We start from the raw sequence: 16,552 nt of genomic DNA, 5'->3' as shown, positions 1-16,552 counted from the left end.
TTGCTTTCTCCCTTTTGTGCATCCAGTCTTAAAGGCAGTGCGAATGTCAGTTTAAATCTGAGGCTGCAAGACAGCAGTGATTTAATATTGTCTCCCTGAAAATCAGAAGAAAATATTTTTTTATTATTATTATTATTATTTATTTTTTACTTTTAATGAGAAGACTGAACACCTCGTCACAAGAAATGAAAACCAACTCCAACCTTTCAGCTTTCAAAGATGTGTTTATCATGAGGGAGGCTAAAAGCTCTGTAATTGCAACCTCTTAACATTATGACACATAGTGTGAACTTTATGATATGGGAGATGATGAGCTGTGACGTTCATCTGCACTAAATTCTGTAAATTCAGCTGACCCACTGACTAATGTTTGCTGTGAATGCAGAACTGCTTGTCTTGGAATTGCTGGCAACTGTGTTCTAAGAAATTCAGTCTGAAAATTGTTCTGTATAGTTTCATATCTAAAATAAGACTGGCAATTTATTATGTCGTCTGTGAATCCTGTAGATGCTAAATGTTTTCAGAAAGAAAAATGAATATAAGAAGGTAAATGAGTTCCAGATTTTTGGCAAATATTAGAAAATCCAGAAAAATTCCATGTAATCCAGACAGTAGCAGTAGTGGGAAAATGCTATGAAGAATAAATAGGTCTTTATAGATTAAGGATTTTTTTTTTTGGTAGCAGATAGAAATCCTGAACTTCACTGTAAAAATTTATCAGTGAATTGCAGAAGAGGTAGCCAATTTATCATATTTTCTCATAACAATAACAACTCTTTCGTCCTTCAGTATACAAAACTTAACAAAGCCCAGAAACATCTACTGTAACAACAGTTAAGGGTTTTGAGGAGGGGAAGGCTTATTATGACTGACCTAAAAAAAAGAAATAAATTACTAAATAATAATGAATTTAGAGATAGATTCGGACTTTCAGATACAGGATTCTTAGTGAAATTCAAGGTTAGTCTTAATTGGGGCAAAAGTCTTTAGTGGTACAGGATTAGTGTAGTAATTTGTTTTGGCTACTAAAAGAGAAGGAAGTGGAAGTTATAGTCTTGTGCATCAGCAGAGAAAAGGAGAAGAGAGATTAGAGTCGTACTGCAGAAGATACTTGATATCTATCTGTCCGATACTTCAGGTTTTTGCCTAAAGCTAGGTAAATATCTTTGGAGAGAAGCTAAAATGGAATGTCATTGTTGTAGTATTCTCTGAGGAATTTCAGTATTTATTTGTTATGTAAGATTGCTCATATATTCATTGAGTTATGCAATTAGAATGTTACATTTTATTCCTCTTTATTTTTTTCTAAAAAACTATTTTCTTGACACTCTTTCATGAATAAATTTACAAGCAGCCCCAAGTTAGAATAATTAATATTTACCATATTTATGAGAGGATGATTGAAAGCACTTTGCATTTTGGTGAATTTCACTTTTTTAGATTAGCATTATTTCTTTACTTGTGGATCTGATAGTTAATTTAAGAAAATGTTAGACATTGCAAATTCCAAACAATCATTAACTCCAAAAGAGTCAAATATTTAAGCATGTCTTTAGCTTGAAGTGCATATTTGAGTGCTCTGCTGATATGGAATAATGATGAATTAAATATTTCTCTCCTTTTTTTTTTTTTTTTTTTTTTTTTTTTCAAGACAAATGTGTAGATTTTAACCAAGTGGCTTTGGCCACAAATATAAACCACTCAGCTTCATGATCATACATAATGCATTTTTATGCAAAGTTCAAACTCAATAGCATTTACAATCTGCCCAGAGTCTTCCTAATAAATTAGGTCAAATTAATAGTTGATGTTATGCATACTGACATCAGTGAAATTACATTAAAGATTAATTTGGCCTGGTGCTTGAAATTCAGATTTGAACCTCTAGGGTTAGACAATTTGCATTATGAAGAACTGATCCTATATTAAGGTTGTATTTCGTTATATCTGTATGTTCTGAAGTCTGATTCAAAGATCAGATACATAAATAGATGGACTGATCAATTTTGAAAAGGACAAATTATAATAATATTAATAATAATCACTGTGAAACAATCTGTCATTTTCAAACTGTCATTGCTTTTTTGTACATTCTGTAAAGGCACAACTTGCTACATATCTACCTATCCATGTGAAAACCACAATGGGTAAGGTTTAGTTTGAGATAAAGACTCTAAAATGAGCTCTAAGGTGATTGTGTATAAGGGGAGGGCAGTGGATATCATCTACCTTGACATCAGCACGATCTGTGAAAGCATCTTTGTATCTAGGCTGGGTTGCTAAGGTCAAACTAGGTGCATTACTAAATGGATGAAAAACTGATTGGATTGTTGTTCAAGTGGACATCATTGTCTACCTGAAGGTCAGTTGCAAGTGGAGCTGCTCAGGAGTACTTGGACTTATCCTGTTTGGTACCCTTATTTAGGATCTGGCAGATATGAAGTGTAGACACTCTGATTGAGATTGCAGATGACACTGTACTGGGAAGAACAGGTGATACACTTGTGGGCAGAGCCACCATTCAAGGGGAACTTGACAAGCTGGATGAATGGCACAACAGAAACCTTTTAAATTCAAATAAACTTCTACAGTAGGTGGGCTGGGGACTGACTAACCTGAGAACAGGTTTGCTGAAAAGTGTCTGGGTGCCCTAATGAAAAACAAATTGAACATGAATGAACAGTGCATCCTCTCAGCAATGAAGGCTAACAGCATCCTGCTTTGTATTAAATGGAATGTCACCTATATGTTAAGCCAAGTGATTATTCTCCTCTGCTAAGCAGAGACAATATATGAAATAATATGCCCAGTTTTAGTCTCCCCAGGACAGGAAGGATATCTACAGATTGGAGTGAGCCCAGAGGATGGCCGCCGAGGTGGTGGAGAGCTGGAGCACTTGCCTCATGAGGAAAGGCTGAGTAGCCGGTGCAGTTGGGTTTGTTACTAGAAGTTACTTAGCTGACTAGATATAGAGTACAAGAATCAGAAGACTGTATGTAGAAGGCTGCTGCTATTTGACAGTAGGATATTTAAGACATTTGTGTAGCTAATTTGAAATAAGATATATAGAAAAACTATGTCGTTCTTGAGCAGTAGGTAGAGGCCAGGAAAGATATTATTTGACATCTAAGATGGATCTAAGAACTTGTGTTTGAGCAACTGGTTGCTGGAACAATGTCTAGTAGGTAGTAATAGTAACCCTAAGTGACTAACTGGTGTTAATGAAATGCACATAAGAGTAGTAATGATGAAACAGGGTGAATTGATTGGTTAGCTGAGAGACACAGTGGTAAGCTAACTGGTACTTATTACATTTTAAGATGCAAAGCTCATTACTGCCCAAAATGTATATCTGCAGTCATCTAGGAAAAATTTGAAAGGGAAATAAAAAACACTGTGAGGACATGCAGCTTACTAATAGTTCAATGTACTGTTAATAGTAAATTATTATCAAGAAAATCAAAGAACTGAAAAAGAAGGAGAATTGAGGACAAGTGTAGAGCAAAGATTTTCTGTTTCACAAAGCTATAAGCATCTGAAATCTAATAAGAAGGTTTCTCATCTATAACTGTAAAGCTGCTAACTAAAAAATTAATTGTCCTTGTACTACCATAAAAAATCTGTAGTTCATTGTGAAACCAGGTTTCAAATGTAACTTCTCATCATAAACCTCAGCTTTTCCTACTGTGACCTTTTCTTCAGTGTGCCATAAGCATCTTGAAGGAACACTGGGCATGTGCAGAGATTTGCTAGAGGAGAAAATGACTAACAAATATGAAACAAATAATAAACAATTAATAAATCACATGTCCTTTGAACTAGACTTTTCTTGCTCTTTTGTGTCTTTGAAAAATTTGGGTACAGGCTTTAAAACTTTGAAAACAAGCACATTGGTATTTCCTCAGAGAAAATAGTATATGCAGAAAGTAAATGTCTGACACTCAAACTTCTATTCTAAAATTGCAGTTGCATTATTATTGGTATGTCAACAATGCCTACAATCCTATATTTGGTTTGTGTGGCAAGGTTTTAGTAGCAAGGAGACTACAAGAGTGGCTTCCTGTAAGCCTCCTTGTAAGCTGCTAGAAGCTTCCCCCATGTCCAACAGAGCCAATGCCAGTTGGCTACAAGATGGACTCATCACTGACCAAGGCTGAGCCCATTAGTGATGGTGGTAGTGTCTCTGTGATAACATAGTTAAGAAGGGTATGCTGGTTTGACTGAAAGCAAGTTAAATGTCTTTATGCAGTTCAAAGCTTTTCTTTACTTTTACAGCTCTTACATTTGTTGTTCGGTTTTATCTTGAGAACAAGAAGATGACACCCTGAGACTGAGTTAATGTTATTCAGTTGTCTTCTGGGAGCCAAGGTCTCTGAGCTTTCAGGATGGGCACATACTTAGCATATTAAATGGCATTTTAAACCATTTTTTTTGTTCATTGATAGCCAAAATATTGGAAACCTCCTGTCTGATGATGAGGCCAAATGAAACCCTGGGAGTGAGGAGTCCAAAGACAAACATAAGGAAACATAAAGTGAATCTGAGAGCAGCTGTGTGTGTCTCTGGGCAAGATCTGATGTAATTCTCTCAGATGTCTGGGTTAGTCTCTTTCATGCACAGCACGACTCCGAATCAGCTCAGCTGTACTGACTGGGTCACCACCTCTGCCATGATCCTCTCCTCTCACCCCACTCCTGGCCATGCAGTGCTATGCCCAACTATTCCAGCAAAAAGAAAGAAGGTAAAGAAAGAAGGATAAAAAGCTGGATCAGCTTCCCAAACAAGTCCATTTCAAAGTCTCTTGAGTGACAATATGAGAAGAAATAAGGGTTTTCAGAAAATGTCATAAAGTTACATTTTGAGTCAAAGTTAGATTCAGTTAAGTCATCTCGTTTCATGTGTTTGCAGTATAGATTTGTATATGTGATTCTAGTGTCTTCATCTATCATCACAGTCAATGAACATCTTTGGTCACCTTCAGTGACATTGTAGATGGTGTGAGCTATCCCACCTTCACCTTATAACAGCTTTCAGAAGAGCACAGGCTTCCCACATATTTCACGTCTGCCAGTCCTGTCTAAATATCTCAGTTAACTAAATACATCCCAAGGGGCACTACATACCTATGTTAAACACACGAAGCTCAACCTGTATTCAAAATAATATCTGGTACCTAGAAAACCATTCACCTGATAAAATATAGATATTCATTTCTGGCTGACATAACAGTTTTCCATGTTCTTGTAATTAGATCTCCACTGGTATAAACATAATGGCTGCATATAGACACCTTTTGCTACTGATGTATGCATTTATGATGCTCTTCAATTGTCTTGATAAGGAGCTAAACTCACCCATGATATTTTAGATGATCTAACAGATCTCTTATTGTCTGGAGGGGTCTGTCAAATTACCTACCAACTGGAAAATTATCTGAAAGAGGATTTATCCTTCACAGAAAACCTTTCTACAGTAGTCAGAAAACCATCCATCTCAAGCAGAATTACATCAGTGAAGTAGCTTCACATACTACTAGTGTTTCCTCTTGACAAATGACAAGGTCCAAAATGTAGCTACTTATGCTAATAAAAAGAGATTAATTCTTTGTATATTAATTCTTCTAGTGCAAAATGAGTCAAAGAATCTAGCAACTCCTACAGCAAACATTACATATAAAATGACTCCTTAGGAAATATTACTTTGTAGTAAAGTAATGTAGTCTTTCCTTGTAAAAGTAATGTAATGATGGTCTTTCCCTGTCCTTTTCCATCTAACCATGTAGTAAACCAAAGATACTCTCCCTACCACTAAAGCCCATTGATATTTATCCAAAGAAGGATACAGTGAATTACCATGCATTGCTATTCAGAGAGTGCAATCACTTGTTCTTTACATGGGTATCTATAACATACATTTCTCAGATATGCTGTCATTCTCATTGCTGCATGATTATGTACACTCCACCAGTTCATTATGTAGCAATTTAGAAGCACAAACTTTAACCACATCTGGTGTGGCTATAAATTCACAAACATATTACAGCACATGTTGTGGAGTCTATGCTGATTGGGGATGAGATGATCTTAGCATAAATATAACCCATAGTAGTAGGTTAACATAGTTAATGCTTTTCAACCAGTGCTGGAAGTTTATACTTGACCAACACTCAGCAGGTTTTGGAAGAGGCATTTTGAATATACAGCTATGAAGCTGAAGTCATGAAACTGAAATATGGCAGCACAGGAAAGGACAGAAGGTGACTGGAGGTTGATGTCATGTGCTTGTTTGACTGAAAGACAGTTATTTTTCTTCATGCAGTTAAATTATTTAAGGAAAGTTGGATTTTCTGGCTAGGAGGTTGTGGGACCAAGATACATTCCATTTTCTGTTCTGTTTCAGTAGTGTTTCATTTGAGAGTTCCTTTAGTTCAGCCTTCTGCCATTCTGCCATTTTGCAGTGGGCCTTCTGGGCCTTTCTGCCTTTTTCCTCTCTCCCAATAAAATTATTTGTTCGGGACCAGGGTGCTCTCTTCCTGGGAGTAGCTGCTAGGCATGGATGGAGTTTGTGAGGAATTGTATTGAGTATCTTTTATTTCATATTCCATTTTATATTCTATTACATATATATTAGTAGTAGTGGTGGTGTATTAGTATTACTTTGTTAGTTTATTAAATTGTGTTTATCTCAATCCACTAGTTTCTTTCTTCCCTTTTGATTCTTTCCCCTATTTGGGGTGAGGGCGGGAGGAGGGGAGGGCATGGGAGAGTGAGTGGCTATCGTGGTTTTGATTGTTAGCTTGGGTTAAACCACAACATGTCATCTGGGTCTTTATGACTGTCAGAGACAGACTAACTCTTAGAGAATCTTGGGTCTTCAATATGTTCTCCAGGCCCCTAACTTATTTAAACACTGTTGCATATGTAATTAGGTGTGGTTTGAATTACATTTTTAGAGGAAATCTAAAAGATACATCTATATTAAGGTGTTTCCTTAGACAGAATGATATGAAATAGTGTGTCCAGAATAGAAGTAGTGAGTTATGGGTATAGTCTCTTAACATGATAGCATTTATTGTAAACTAGATATTTATCAGTAGTCTGTGAGACTGAATATTACTGGAATCTGTCCTGGAATTGACCAAGGAAAGCTTGCTTTTATGGCAAAGATAATGGCACAGAAATTGTGCATATGTCTGAAATTTTATTTATGTTGACTATTCCTTAGATCAAAAGTCACCTTAATATCTGTATGACTTACATTTTCATTTGACTGTCTGTGAGAAAAAATATGCAACAGGATACAGAAATAAAAATATAATTCAAAAGTGCCCGTGCTCTGCAGGGCATCTTTCAGGTAGGTGCTTTGCAGAACAAGAGGAGTACAAAAAATGCTGGTTTGTGTGTTCAAAGTCAATGCCATTATGTTGAAGACACATTGAAAATCTTCCCCCCCTGCTCCTTGATATCTGCTGATCATTGGTACTATGTTTTAGTTAATGTTACTGAAAACAATTCCTCTTGTGTATGTGGTATGGTCAGTTTTCTGAGTTGCAATTATCCATGACACATTTGACACACAAACTTGGGTGTGTATACAACTATAACCCCGTAACCACTCTACAAAATAAACATTCATTTTGAAGATGTAAAATGTATTCCTAGAATACTAGTTTGTCCTGAAAAGAATCAGAACATTTCAAGTTTCACTTTGCTACTTATAAGCTAAAGGCTCTTTGGAAGCATGATGCCAATAGCTAATTTCATAAGCCATTGTCAGAGGTCACATTACTTCTGGAAGGGGATTATGTTTTGTTTTCTGAAAACAAAGTGGTTGACCAGGTTTAGCAGAAACTTAATTCAAACATAAATGTGCAAGAATTTAATCTGTTTAGTGGTACACGGTTTCATCATACCAGTTTTGCTGAAGGGATGACTTTATTCAAAGAAGTTAGACACAGACATAAACATCTGCAAGACAGAGGCTTTGGGGAGATTTGAAGTGAACAAAAGAACATTAAAACTGTAGTAAACTCTCAGGCTAATATTAGCAAATAAGTCAGAGACATAACTAAAAAGTTAATTTTGTTTTCTACTCCATATACTATTTATGCCTGTGTTTGCATGAATCAAAGCATTTTCACATCTTTGAAAAACCCTTTCTGCAATCAAAACTTTTTCCTAAAGTAGCACCTGTAATATTTACAGCACAAACATTTCTGTAAACTCTGGTAATGAGATTCTGAAACAGGAGAGGTGAAGAATAAAGCATAATTGCTTTTTGGACTCCAGAGATTCTTGGATAAATTTTAACATCTGTCACCAGACTATATGCTGAAAACCTACAAGCTTTCATGAGAAAAGCACTGTAAGCCCAGGTCACATTTTTGACATGTGGCTTATTTTCGATGACTTTTATTTCTGCTAAAATTAGGTACTTCTATTTTGTTTGCTTTAAATAAATTCCTGTACTTTGCTAAAATAATTGCAATCAAAGATAGATATGCCTTTCTTGTTTCCTGTAAATAGAAAAGACACAACTTGTCTTGCTGGAAAGATTAATGATTAAAAATTAATTTTTTAAAATGCCTAGTAATCTGTCCTCTGAACCTACCATCTTGAGAGCAGTCTATTATTTTCAGATAAGTGGTCTCTTATGTTAGGTGCTTATGCTTATATAGCTGTTATAGATAGATTAGCTAGTTAAGTTAACCTTGTATACTGGTTTTGTCTGGGATAGAGTTAATTTTCTTCATAGTGGCTCATATGGGGTTGTGTTTTGGATCTGTCCTGAAACAGTCTTGGTAACACAGGGATATTTTTGTTATTGCTGAACAGTGCTCACACAGAGTCAAGGCCTTTTCTGCTTCTCACACCACCCCACCTGTGAGGAGCCTGGAGATGCACAAGAAGTAGGGAGGGGTCACAGCAGGGACAGCTGACCCCAAATGACCATTCCATACTCTATGATGTCATGTTCTGCAATAAAATGCTGAGGGAAGAGGAAGGAAGCGGAGGGAAGCGTTTGGAGTGATGTCATTTTGTTTTCCCAAGTAACTGTTATGCATGATGGAGCCCAGCTTTCCTGGAGATGGCTGAACACCTGCCTGCCCATAGGAAGCAATGAATGAATCCCTTGTTTTGCTTTGCTTGTGTATGCAGCTTTCGCATTACCTGTTAAACTGTCTTCATCTCAATCCATGAGTTTTCTCACTCTAACTCTTCCGATTCTCTGCCTCATCCCTCTGGGGAGGAGTGAGAAAGTGGCAGAGTGGTGTTCAGTCGCTGACTGAGGTTAAACAAGAACACCTTGGAAGAACATTCTTACTGCTACCTTGAAAGATGTGTTATTTATCTTTTCCTCCGTTTAAGATTCTATCATCTGCATCTAAAAGGTCATCAACTAGTACATCTTCAGTTCATATTAAAGGATATCATATTAATATGTTAATATATGAAAAGTTTTATCTCTTTACAGTTAGAAGGTTAATTCATTTTTGCTTGGTTTTATTATCATTTCTGTATAATCTCACTGTTCTTAGTTCTCTGAAACTGTATTATATTGGTATAAACCTCTGATTAATCTGAATTTCAGTCAATTGTAAAAATTCATCTGTGATGACCTGTGATAGAAATTAGTTTTCTCTGACTCATGCAGAACCAAATAACCCTTCATTAGGGGACGGGTTTATTTTGCGGCAGAATAAAGTAAGTATTTTGGTACTAATATTTCTGGATAGGAAAATCTGCTATTTGCAATCACTTCTCTTTTGGCTCCTGTGACTTCCCAAAAATTTGCTTTTTTTTTTTTCCTTTCCTTTTTCACTCTGCTCTCACACTGCTATTGCCTTCTATCAAAATGAGGACTCCTTGGTGACTACTATGAGTTAATGCATTGAAAAATGTGATATTAATGAACATATCTCAAGATCTCAGATCTTGTCTGCTGAACATAACTACTTTGTTATGAGACAAAAATTATTCTTTATTTTTTTTTTTAAAAAAAAAAAAAGCAGAGAAACAAAAAAGTAAAATAACTCAAGTTCCTGTATTTCATGCACAAGGAATGCCCTCCTAACTCAAACACGGTCATTCCTGGATGAAAAGCGGATGTGGAAGCTGGTGTCATTTAAATATTTTGTTTCTTACGCATACTACCTGTTTCTCATGAACTGTGAGTAGGAAGTGGGTAGGGACTACAAGGCTATGAATCTCTTTTTTCACAATTTGAATCTATTTAATTCATCACAATGAGTTATAAAGTCTATAGATTTATAAAGTCCTGTAGAAGTACGTGTACCTGTTGGTATGCTATGAAATGAATAAAAAAGAAATAAATGCAGTACTAACTGCTAAAAACAAGCAAACAAGCAAACAAAACCAGTAGAGATCTATATGAAAACCTGCAATGAAGTAACTAAACATTTATTTCTGACTATGAACGAATAAAGAATGTCATGGGAGTGATAAGGACATAGAACTGTCTGTAAATTTCTAATAGCAAGATAGAGAAGATTATATTGAAGACTACAAAATGACTTCAGGTGTGTAGCAGTGCAGTTTTAAAGGATTACCTCAAAGTAATTTTGATATGTTTTTTAACAATATTTATTTATTTATTTTTATTTCTGGTACATTTCATTGTAGTTTTGAAATTAATTGCAATTTTTACAGACTGCTTTCCAGCAAGAACAAGTATAATTTTATCATTTTAGAGTTACTGAAGACTGTTAGATTGTAGTAATTACTGCACTTGCTATTGTTATTCCACTTCAGCATTCATTAATTAAAAAAGGCTGATAATGTAAGCATTTAATGTTTGTTATCAAATACCAAGGAAACAAGTATGAATATTAGACCTAAAAATCTCAAGTCTTCCTTTCAGTTAAACAGTGGAATTTTCAATATGTTAATTCACAGGGCAGGAGAGACAGTCTTTTCCTGATGAGAAAAAAAAATAAATTCTGGGTGATTTCAGCCTTATTCACAACCAGTCAAAGGCAACTGAAAGAACTGCTAAGTACTAGCCATTTGATCAGGTCGTCAGCGACGGTTCATTTCTACATGGAGTTCACAGTTTTTGGTGAAGATAGATTAATGTGATAAAATATTAATTTCGGATGGCATATTTTGAGATAGTGTAGACTTATATCTGACATTGTGCTGTGATCTGTTTTATATTTAAACATTAGAACTGAAGACTTTCTGTTTTCTGCTTACCCTTTAAAATTTGCTAACTAGGGGTTCACATTTCTAAATGAATAACGTTAAAAAATTATCAGAGTAAAGCTTTGTATGTAAAATCCAAAATATTAATTTCTAAAGACTTATATATATAATATGAACTTTATGTGGCATTTGAAAAAAATATTCCAGTTGTGTTCTCAACTGGAATACTTAAAATTGAGCAATAAAACCAAATCTAACCCCACCCAGCATAATCAATCTCACCAGGTAGGTATATCTTCAAAACAGAGAGTTCAAATATGAATTTTTCAACATCTGACATTTTTTTTTTTTTTTTTTTCCTTTGTTAACATGTCTCACAGGATTCCCTATCATTAGCAACTGGGTGTTGCTAAAAAAAATATACATTAAAAAAAAAAAAAAAAAAAGACTTGGCAAAGTGATACTGCAGTTATTGAAAACGGACTGGTAGAAGTTGGTTTCCTTTTATTTGTTTTTAGCCCTTGTCTCAGATAAACAGATTTATATTTTTTTTTTCTGCTGATTAATCTCTGCAATTCAGATATTGAGAGAAAAGTCATTATATGTTAACAACCCATTTTATTTCCTTAAAGCAGATGATTTCAGTTACTGAAGAATGTCACATGTCCATGTTGAACCAGCAGTGATGCAAAATATTTTTTTGAAAATTACTAAATTGACCTAGATGAACCAAACAGTTTTTCAAGAATCTGAGATTATATCAAACTGAGATTCCAAAACATTAATGTATGGGAATTAAAACTTGTGGAGGGGTTTTGATAGATAAAGATTTGTTGCTGAATTAGTCAGGCTCAAAGGAATCTCAAGGCCGCTTTGAGAAGCTGAGAACAGAATCTGCTGTGAGAAAGAGGGGCGTTCCTCAATCACCGGGGTCCTGGCATGGCGTGAATCATCGGACATATCATCAGTGAGACGCCAGTGCATGGACAGCCCATGATACTCATTTAGCGAACCCATGCTTGGAGCGTGGACACGTCATTAGAATATAGTTGCATATATAAGGAGGCTTGTTTCTGTAATAAATGGCTTTGCGTGATTCACATTGAATCGGAGTGCTGAGTCCTTTATCGCTCCTACAAATGGTGACCCTGATGTGATACTCCGAATGGCGTCTCACTAAGATCGGGGAAAAGCCTGGAGCGGCCCAGCTGGAGGCGGATCAGCTGGACTGAGAACCGGGCGGAGGCGTACGGACGTTCCGCAGATGAATTTTGTTGAAGAAGGCCCCGGAAAAGGTGAGTGGCTGGGAGCAGGAGGAGGGAAGAGTGAAGTTATGGGGCAAAATATATCCTCAGAGGAAGAAGCTATAGTTAAACTCCTCCTGCATGTTCTCTCTATGAGAGGACTTAAATAGGAAGAAAGTAACATATCTAGACTATTAATTTGGTGTAGAATTAACAGCTACCCAGGAGAAAACGAGAAGGCTTTTAAATGTTAACTTTGGGACGATAAAGGGCAGAAATTATGGAATAAGATCAGCAGTGGAGATGATAAAGAAACTAAATCATTAGCGACTACATGGAATCTTATCATTTCCACCTTAAAAGACTTTAAGGCTGAGCGGGCTGCCGTTGCCGGAATTTTTCCAGCGTTGCAGCCTGATAACAAACCTAAAAATGACTGTGAAGTTTACCCGGATCGTGTCTTTTGACCCCCTCCCCACTCCATCCCCTGTTGTGCTGTTGGCATCCCCGATCATACAGCAGTCTCGGGTGGAGGGAGGAAAATTACTGAGTGGATGGACTCCTATACCATTATCTGACTCTAGAGAGATCAAGAAGTCCAAAGGACTGGAATCAGACAATTTGTCAAAAGAACTGGTGAAAGCTGAGAATGGTAAAGTTGTAAATAAGTGTAATATCAGTCCTTTTACTGATTCATGTCTGCCTTTACCACCTTCTACTCCTCTAACTCCTACAAAAGAGCAGGAGTCGCCTGCTGGGCAAAAGAACTGTGTGAAAGATCAGATCAGCTATTAGTAAGTGAGTCCAACAGTCAGCAATGCGGTCATGCTGATCGTGATGGGAAAGAGGATGCGCTTGGGGACTCAGGTTATACGAATAATTATGATGCTAGAAAGTATTGGCGAGAATGTGCACTGTTCCGAACTCCCCTGTTACTAATGATTCTCCAGCACCGTTCAAGTCCGTGTTATCTGATGACTTGGAAGAGGATGAGAGTTTGAAGCATTTTTCTTGAAAAGTTAAGTATGTGTACAAGTTGCCCCGAGATCAGATAAGAACCATGAAAGACTCAAGCAAAGTTAGACCTATGCAATGTAACAGCTATAGATCATTTAGGACAGAATGATGGGGATTCGTTGAAAGGGGCAGGTATCCCACAACTCCTGGAAGAGACACTAATTGACACACCACAACTATAGGCACGATTAGTTTCTGAAATCCTGAGGCAGTCAACAGATCTTGCATATCAAGCTATGAGAACGGTGCCTGAAACCAACAAAGCAGCCAAATCATTTGCAACTATTAATCAGGGTCCCAATGAGAATTACATGCAATTTATTGACCACCTTCAAGAGGCCATCAATAAGCAGGTTGAAAACTTAGAAGTTAAGGAAGCACGGGTGTTGAAATTAGCAGTAGAGAACGCTAATGTTTGCTTTCACCATGTTATTTGTGAGTTTTACAGTACATATTATGTGTTCCTGTGTATTGCCTGTCTGAAAATCAAGCAGCTTGTCAGGAATGTGAGTTAATTGTTTTAGTAGTTGTTTTTAAGTGCACCGTAAAACCTTCTCCCCGCTTTTCCGATTCATGCTGCAAGCAGCGCTGTGCCTTCCTTCCCTCCTCCCCCTTCCTCCCTCCCTTTTCTCAAGGTTTTTACTTGCAAGATGGGGTCAAGAATGATTGTTTTCAGTTGTGTTGCTAAAAAATCGGTATTGGGAGGTGTTTTAAAACTTAGGAAAGCACTCGGAATTATAAGGAAGGAAGACCTTGTTAAATATTTAAATCAGTGTTGGCTGCTGTATAAGTTAAATGATCGGGAAAAGTGTCCGGAGAATAGAATCTTGTTGCGATTAATGTTGTTTTTGAGGCCAGAAGAGCAGGACAAAATAAATCTCTACAAGAAATCATTAAATCATTTCAGACAGTTTTACAGGCGGGGTGATTTGAACTTCAACAAGCTGAGAGAGTTAACTGATAACACACAGGTCACAGTAAACCTGCTGAAGTCTGCGAGATGCTTTCCTCATTAACCTGTTTTCTTTGTGGGTATCGGTTTAAGCATGTTGCAATTTTGGTAGGTCTTTGTTATATGGTACGATAAGTTCACAGTCTGTTAAATCATGAGAATCCATTGACTTAAAATGTGCGTTTTATGATAATACAGAAGATCATAAGTAATTTAGTTCTTTACTGCATGAATGTGATGGTAAAATTTTGTGTGTAGTAGCTGTTATTTTTCTCTCCAGCATGCTACCTTTTTTCCAGCATTCAGACTTGCGCAACTCTGTGACAGGCTGTGTCTCATCTCGGTGTGGTGGATTTGGCTTTTCCATACGCACACCATGTAAAGAATCCTGGTTTTGGAATAACAACTGTAGCGCACCAGATGAGACACTAAAAAAATAAAAACAAAATGAAACAGAAAAAAAAGGCCTTACCCAGTCCAGCTCGCTGTGTCGGCGGGGGGGCGGGTGCCGATGGGGCTCCAGCGTGCACTGACCTATTTTGTCAGGGAGACCCAGAGGTCAGTATTTTACTTTGCATATTCATATTTGGTACCAAAAGAATCTTGTTTGGGGAGATAATTACAAAATGGGAACCGGTTCCACTGCTAAAATTCCACCTTGCCCCCCCTTAGGATGCATCCTTACACATTAGAGTAATTGCTTATGTTGTTAGAAAAGCATTTAAATTGTTAAACTCTGCTTTGGAAAAAAACAACAACAACAACAACAACAACAAAAAAACCCCACCTAAATGCTATGATAGATGTGAATTTGGAAGAGGTTGTATTTAAAAGTTGCTAGAATATTAAGTGATTTGGATCTAGGAAAATAGAATAATGGATTTATGTTTGTTATACTGGTTTATACTGTTTTTTGACATCTCTAAATTATAAAAGGTAAATGGAGCTAAGGAATGTAACTCTTGCTGAGCTACTTGAAATTGCATATAAAGTGTATTATGGTTGGAATGAAATGGGAAAACAAAAGAGCAAAATATCCCAGGCCCGTGTGCAGCTCATTGTAACTGCAAAGTTTCCCAGAGCCTCCTACTTCGTACCAGCCATTATGCCAGCTGCGTGACCTTGGTTATATTTAAACTGCAGCAAGAAGAGAAAGAAAAAAAAAATGGAAAAACCTGGCTGCCTGCTTTTAAAGCAGTGAAAGGGGGTTTCTCTCTCCCCCCCGCCCTGCAGTGATGTAATACTGAATGGAGCAGTCTGAGGGTGAAGTTTAAAGGCATCCTTAGCAGACCCATAGTTCTAATGAAACTGGAAAATTAAACCAAAAATTTGTTGATAGACTTATTCTGTGGTAATTAGTTGTAAGAGACTTCTTAGTAAATTCGCCATGCTGGTTTCTGAGGTCATGGGAGAGAATGAAAGAAAGGCCATTTTTTGAGACCAATGGAATGCCAGATTTGGAAAAAAGTTTTAATACATGAATTCTTATAGTTGCCAGAAAGTCCTATACCTCTCTTAGGTTAAGATTTGTTAAGTAAATTGTAAGCTCAAATAACGTTTTCTGAGAATTCTGTTTAGTTGCACGGCCTACAAGAAGCTGCTTGGATGGCGCAGATCTGCTTGCTGCAAGTGAGAAATCTCCAAGGAAATTTCAAATGCTGTATTTCCACTAGTATTAACAGCCAATGTTTCGATAAAGCAAATACTACACTGATAGATCTGAAACAAGACTTCGATCTGGTAAGGGAAAACAATATCCAATAAATATGACAGACAAGATGGAGCTGGAAATTTTGAGGAATAAATTTATGACAACCTTACAGGCTGACTGCATTCGATTGGACTTGCAGATTTGTCTATTTATAGCTACAACATAGAAACAACCTGTGGTTATTGTGGGACAGTATGGTGAGATTGCTAGCAAACTGATATACTGACTGTTATATACCAATTGTCACTCTGATCAAGAAAATGGAGGGAATGAATTTAAGTCTTAATAGACTTAATCCTTTTGTCATATATGTACCATTTGTGAAATTTAATTCTGATTTTTTTTTTATTTGTAACCTATGTCTCTATAAATTGCACTAGCTGGTTTTCTTAACAGCACAGCTTTTGGCATGCCTAAATGTAAATTGCTGCAGAACCTGCAAGTCTTTAATATCAGGTCATAG

This window comes from Nesoenas mayeri (genome assembly GCF_963082525.1).
Source record: "Nesoenas mayeri genome assembly, chromosome: 1".
NCBI classification, from domain to species: domain Eukaryota; kingdom Metazoa; phylum Chordata; class Aves; order Columbiformes; family Columbidae; genus Nesoenas; species Nesoenas mayeri.
This window is presented reverse-complemented; position numbering follows the sequence as displayed.